The sequence below is a fragment of the Morone saxatilis genome, unplaced genomic scaffold (genome assembly GCF_004916995.1).
Source record: "Morone saxatilis isolate NCDOM2014 unplaced genomic scaffold, NCSU_SB_2.0 Contig14, whole genome shotgun sequence".
In the NCBI taxonomy this organism is placed as follows: domain Eukaryota; kingdom Metazoa; phylum Chordata; class Actinopteri; family Moronidae; genus Morone; species Morone saxatilis.
This window is the reverse complement of record NW_023339696.1, coordinates 19,582,456-19,589,731: the sequence shown is the minus strand read 5'-3', so window position 1 is coordinate 19,589,731 and position 7,276 is coordinate 19,582,456.

Genomic DNA, 7,276 nt, shown 5'->3' with positions numbered 1-7,276 from the left:
TCCCTGGCGCACACAAAACTTCAGAACTTTGGCCCTCGGAGGGACAAAACAAACAATTTTCTCTTATCTTAGTGTCACAAACGTGACAGCTTGAAACTTCAAGCTGCTGGATGGAGACAACATCTGAGCTTCTGGTTTTGGGGAGGCTTTAACATGTACATTAATGCATTACGAGCTTAATGTTTGTTTCAATTAGCCACTGATGTTGGGAACTGAACTGTCCTTGATAATGCAATCTCACCTCTTCAATCAATCCAAGCTGAACATGAACAGGAATGTTTATAAAATTTAGTGTCCTCTCTCTTTTTTTTCCACCAAGTTTTCAACTTTGTGCCTGTTGTCATTAGTTCACAGCCAAACTGCCTGGAGAATAAACATCCAAGATGGAAATGGAAAGTATGTTTTTGTCATTTTCTGAAATAAAAAAAACTTTCCCTGGAGAGACAAGCCAGTGGGAGTGAGCAGAGTGCTGCAGCTGGATGTACAACGAGGTCACTGCCGATATGAGAGGAATCCCACGAGCAATGTCTGGGATGGCAACTTGTGGCAGCAGGCTATTTTCTCCAAAAAGAAACAAACATTTCATCCCATTAATGGGCTAATTGGCCGGGTGCACTAACCCTACACAGAAATCTTTTTAGAGACAGTGTACACATGCTACCATTATGAATTTGGGGACAGGGGAAGAAGGAGCAGGACAAAAACACACTCCAGTACTCAGTACAAAGCTTCTCTGGTTAGTTTTTCCTGTTGAAGCATCATCCAGATGTTTGCGCGTCTCATTCATGCAGTGACTGTGGGATGCCCTGCAGCAGGACACGCAGGAGTAACCTAGTGGAAGGTGCACTAATGTAAAGACCATTAATATCACAGCAGTATCAAATTTGGAACAAATCTGGAGCCAAATAATGACATAACTATCTCATGATGGAATCATGCAGTATGGCAAAAACTACACTACACCAACAACAGTAAATTCAGGTTACAAAAGAGGGCTGTATAGATGAGAACAAAGGGGAGAAACGAACAAGTCAAACAGAAATGCACCACAAAAGCTGTAAACAGACTACTACGAGGCAAACAGCAAGGGCATAAAAAATGGCCAATGTATTCAGATAAATACTCCGCATTCTAATTATAAATTCTTGCAGGTTCCTTTGGCCACTTAGAAGAGCTAAAAGGACACTCAAATCATTGCAAGCTTAGTACTTCCGGGAAAAGCTGTGGCCTGTGTCCTTGGTCTAGCGACAGATGAATTCTACGGCCAGCTACTGGATTACACACAAATACAAAAAGACTTTTTTCTGAGTAAAGTCTTTCCATTTACTGATTACTTTTTAACGCTAATATTTCGCCTCTACTTGTTCTAACATGGCGCTGACTTCAAGAGAAAGAACACCTAAAATATCCAAATCTATATATCGCAAACGGTTCTGGAATTGACTCAAACCAGGAGTTTGCTTTCAAATTTTGATCATCTACAGTTTGTAAATAATTTAGTGCTGGATGACAAAAATCACTGTTAACAGACTTTAGAAGTAATCCGCAATAAAAGCAGTACTTCCCCAGTTGTCAATGGACACACCCATTAGTTCTTCTAAGACGCAAAGTGATGGGATTTACAAAAAGAAAGCTTACCCAGAAGGTTACAATGTTTCACCCCAAAGTGCCACAACTTCACCAATCATTACATCACGGTTACCATTGAGTTAACTTAGAAGGGTCCCAGTGTGTAGAACATTTAAAAGAGAGATCTAAGTTGTCTAGAATTCTAGAACAATATCAACGGTGGGTCATTAAGAACAAATCTATAGAAGAAGGTGGAAAATGGTGCATAATCGGCCTGCGCCCACAGATCGTCGCGTCGGCGTCACAAATAGTATGTCTCTTGCATCTGAGAAAGAGACGAAGGGAAGACAATCAGTTTCCGGCCGACGGAGTGGCGAGCGATGGGCATGCGCCACGCCGAACCCCACTCACCAGGGGAGCTGGCCACTGTGTAAAACCACCATGGTTTCCAAAGCCACCAAAACAACAGGACACTTTAGGTCCCATTTTTTTCAAATAGTTGGGAACGGAACGCGCTCAATGGCTCAAAAAAGTTGTTGCTACGCTTTGTGGTTCCCTTGCCAATGCAGTTCAATTTACAGTACGCAGACTCTGAACGCGGAGCGTCTCAGAACCAGAACACGTGGCTCTCTTTGCAGCCACCGTAGTTTCCTCCTTACAAGCTCTCTTGCGTAGAAGGCGTCGTTTATAAGTAATTTCTTATTGGTCTGCATGTCGCAACTATCTCAGCGACTATTGGAACACTATAGATGTCCTTATACTGCTCCTTTTGAGTCTGCCTCTGGTGATATTTATCATTACCATCGAGCTTGAATAATCATTTTGCTTACACTATATGGATCTATTGCGAAGTTGCTGTACCATTTTTCTTGTCGACCACTTCTGTGGAACAGTGGCTTACCGCTCCGTGCCTGTCGTGGTTCACTGTGGTGACATCGGCAGGAGGACCTACAGCATGGTGGGTATACAGAGCCTCACCCCAATATCAACGGCGACATTCCTTAAAGGTGACACAGGTAGAACGTGTCTTTAGTCCTTTTTTTTCGTCTTTCCAGTCTGGTGATCCACCAGGCACGCACAAGAGGGCACCGTTGATGTCAGTAGTTTACGGGCTACTAGGGACACGACCCACGCAGGCACTTTCAAGCATCTGAGGGCTTATTCCATGTCTGTATCACATCCAACAGTAGTCAAATGGCCGTACCCATGAGAATAAGAGTGCGGAAAATTGATTCCTCTCCAACCCGACCCACCAGCCCTGTTTTAGTAATATGTGTGTGCATTAAAGCTAGTGTGAACTCACAGCGCCAGACACGCTTCTGCGCCCTCAACAAGTCCTAGTGATAGTCATATGTCTAAAAGTGGTCGTTAAATGTCGGTGTAGCGTTGATTTGGCTTACAACAAAAGATTCTTCGACATTCATTTGTGCCTGCCTGTTTCAGTTGAACGCGTCTTTAGCCAGACGAGTTTTCATTTAAAGGAGTATTTCTATCAAGAAATACTTCCAGTTGTTTGCAAACCAACCCCCCACTGGTCAGCTTACAGGTGTCACTTAGTTATTCGATCACATTAAGGCCACTACAATGCTAGACCGGCAACTGAAACGACCACCATAGACAAGGGGCTCATATAAATCAGTCTTCCATTTACAATTCAGGTATGCAGTTCCGAAAATACGTTCCGTCCGTTAGCACTCCCGAGCTTGGAACAGTTTAGGTAATAAATACAGTTTTAGGTACACTACACGACGTTTACAAGAAAGTCTTTGTGACATTGCCATTTTGATTTTAGTGGCAAATGCTCTTGGCCGCTGAACTTAAGGCGTCACTGCAAGTCATCACTCAATTAAAATAACGTAAACGTTAATCCGTGTCACTAGTGCCCCTGACAGCAGTCGGTCCCTGTTCAGAGTGGAATATCAGGATTGTCTCATTCATTCAACAAAGTATGGATGAATAAGATTTATGGGTGTGACTGTTTTTCTTCCTGAGGCTAGCAAAAAGAAGGCAATTTGCTCCTGTCCTGTCAGCTTTGCGCCCTCTTTAGTGCTCTTTTTTTGTCATCGGGGAAAAATTGTTATCCAGCGCTGTTACCTAACCCAAACCGTACTGCTAGCCTTTCTGTTTTTTCTAGGGCCAGCCACGAAGTGTGACTTATTTGCGACCGCTGGTTGGACGATTCGCTCCCACGGGAGGCTTTAGCTATCGGGCGCCTGGAGTGTTGGCAGCCGCAACAAGAGGTCAAAGCTCAGCTGGCCATGGCGTGGAGATTTCTTTTAGTTGTCGTCGTCAATCGTGAGGTAGGTGGTTGAGTCGCGATGGAATCCCGGATGTGGGTATTACCTGAAGGGCCAGAACCGCGACAGATTGCCACGTCTGGCACAGCATTCCAGCGCCAGGCTTAGTCATGATTATGCCGGCGGTGCTGAGCCGCACGCTGCTTCGGGATGCTCATTTGACGGCGGGGATCGCCAGAAGCATGCGCAGTTTCTGTGAGGTACTCGCAGGTTGAAGAAGTGATCATTGGTGATACCGGAGATATATCGTGGGCTTCCAAAAGCTCCTCTCAGAATGGTGTAAGGTCAGTCTAATATGAGAAGGCGCCGCTGAGCGTCCACAGGAGTTTAGTAGTGGAGACCAGAGAAGGTGGGTGAAGAGAAAGGGCGGGGAAAGGAGCAGCAAGGGAGTTCGCGCATAAGCTACCCGCATAACTGCATTACCACAAGCAAACGGGACGACGGCGCCCATTAGAGCTCCCATACCCTGGAAAATAAACCAAGCTAGGATGTGAAGCAACAAGACAAAAAGTAGCAGGTGTGTTTTAGCGTGGCACTGTGTGCAGTTCCTCTAAGATTCTTATCCTCTCAAGACTAGCAACTGCGATGCTGGGCGCTCATGCGCTGCTCAACAAGGCGGTCTGAATGGCCCACATGAGATTCAAGAGAGGCCAGATACAGTTCAAACGGAGGTAGGTTTCACCTGAACAAACAACAGCATAATAAGATTGTGTCGTATGAGCTGATGTGTTAATGCAAATGGATGATCGTTTATAATGGATATATCTGCCCTTGTGAAATTTAGACTAATATTGAGTGCAGGTCCACGATTGACACCAACATATAATTGCGTTCAACTCCTGAAAATCGACGATAACTGAGTCTAGATCACATCTGCTCTGAGATATTCTCTTCGAGACTGCTGGGTAGTATGTGTCCAGTAATCCCCTCCATTTTCCCAAACAAATGCAGGGCGCTACCTAGAGCTGTATTCCCTATTGTCTTCCATCCATTCGTATCTAGAGGGAATATACGAGGGCTAACTCTCCTGGAACTCGACACCCTATACTACGAAAATTCAGGCATTTCAATCACCAAAAACCTCGCCAGACGAAACACATTTTATAAGCTTCGAGTTGAATGATGGAGGACTTGTGAAATACACGAGCCACTATCGTGCTTAGGGTGCGAGTGTAGCGACGGGTATGCGACTCCCTACTATTCTCCTAGCAGCAACATGATTTCTCAACACCCACACTCTGGGAAAAGATCCTCTCGCGCGCGCTCCCGCGGATGCTAACGTGGATGGGGTGCTATTCATTTCATCTTAGTACATAATTAGTAAGACATACCTATTAAGGTTCCCTACCACCCTGTCTCTAGATCTGCAAAATTGACTCTCCCTCAATTGGATCTAGGACCCTCTACTCGATCCAGTCATTATTAGGAGATAGTCTAAGATATAAATAAAACAGCTACAAAAGAATTACTAATAGACTTAGAGCCTTATTTTAGCTCATATAGTCACATCCCACACGAGATCCTTAATGCACTATTTCATCTCTTTGGGTGAAATCATTGTTTTTGGCTTTATGCTATTGTAGACAGCCAAAGCAACTTGACAGGCAACGTATAGAGAGGTGATGGCAGTAGCACAGTACGAGCCTTCCTATTGAGCTACATTTTAAACCTGGTAGTTATCCGATAAATGAATCGAGATATACCCAGGATGCTCGTCAGAGTATAATAAATATGCCTGCCACTCTTGAAAGTACGTAGATAAGGATTCGTTCTTCACTTTAAGCTGGCTATTGAGGTGGATTTTTTTTTGTCATTGGGAAAATCTTTGATTCTCAATAATAGTTTGTGTTGATGCTCAGCTGTTTATTGAAGCCATTCAGGGGACTACAGTCACACCTAATGATGAACAACAATAAAGAGTAAACATAACAAATATATATCGCCTCTGGGTAGACATAAATTACTTAGTTTTCTACTTCATTTGGGCCCCCCACCCTCTGCATTGTTCAAATATACTGTAGGATAGTATTCGTATGCTCTCTACTTTTCTTCCGAGGGTTAGAGCATTTTGTGCACTCTGTCTTTGAGAGGGTGCGGCCCTCTCCTTCAAATCTCTGCCCGACTCGACAAAACTGTTTTTCGTTTGTTCATCAATACAGCTCGATGCTTGAGTAGCGTTTTTAGAGATACTTCATACAAGGATCTATTTTAATCTTGACCCATTACACTTTCATCTCCGAGTGAAACTGGCTCTTACCATGCTAACTCGTAAACTTGCAGATTTAGCAACACAGTATTGTATCTCGCAAAGTCTGGCAATCTAACTCCACCAAATATAGTGGCCACAGAGCAACGTGTGAGCGTGTGCCAGTAGTGTGATGAGCGTGCTTACATGTGTACAGCCACAGACGCAGTGCAGAACAGACATGACAAAGGACCAATGAAACACCTTTGCACAACAGGTGCTCTTGAGACAGGAATCCCCGTGCGTCACCGTTCGGAGTCCTTTTTCTTCTTAAGGCAGGCAGAACCCTCGGGACCCGTACTACACAAGCTTGTATCCCCAATGCCTCCTAGTGTTTGGCCTGGTAGCCGGCATGGTCATGCGCCTTGCCAAGACCCATTGGGCACTTGCCTGTTCAGCTGATGATCTGGGGGAACCACAAGAGATTTCTCCGTGTGTAAAATTAAATATCGGATAGCCAAGACAAGCAGGAGTCGGCCTGACAGTGATTATTAGGTGTTAGAACAATTGATGGGAACAAACAGGTTTAACCTGTTTTGCAAAAAGTACAGTAAGGAATGTCTCCATTTATCTAGGTCCTCAGCTCATACAATGAAAGACATTTAGCCGCGTCATAAATAAGATTAAAACTTAAATTCAGTGAAAGCTGTTACTCAAAACTCACAGCGACCTTCAACATGTGTTATAATTTATTTATCCACTTCTCCCTTCCATGTCTCTACTTGCTTCTAAACCATATAAGAAGCAAATAAATGTTGTGTTTTTTTGTTTTAGTCCGTCTGTCAGTTTCGTGATTACAGATTGAGGCTAATTTGCTGAAAATGTAGATCATAAATCAAGTAGAATGGGGGACCCCTGGACTGCATCTTTTCGTGAGCTTTGCCTTAAAGGTTTAAAAACAATTTGTGGGCAGATGACATGGTTTAATAATACTTAGGTGACGTGTACGCATTATTTTATTGGAGCATCTTGTCACCTTGTCGTGCTAGTGTACTCTTTGATCTGAAAAGTTTCCCAGAGACTGCCATTGATTGCGAGCCCATGTTGCGCTCTCTTGGATACCAAGGCTAACTTTGGGGTTAAGGTGTTAGTTCCCGTAGACTGCTGTAGTCGTCATATTTGTCTTGTTGATCCTGTGTTTAGTTTGTGATGCCAACTTCCTGTC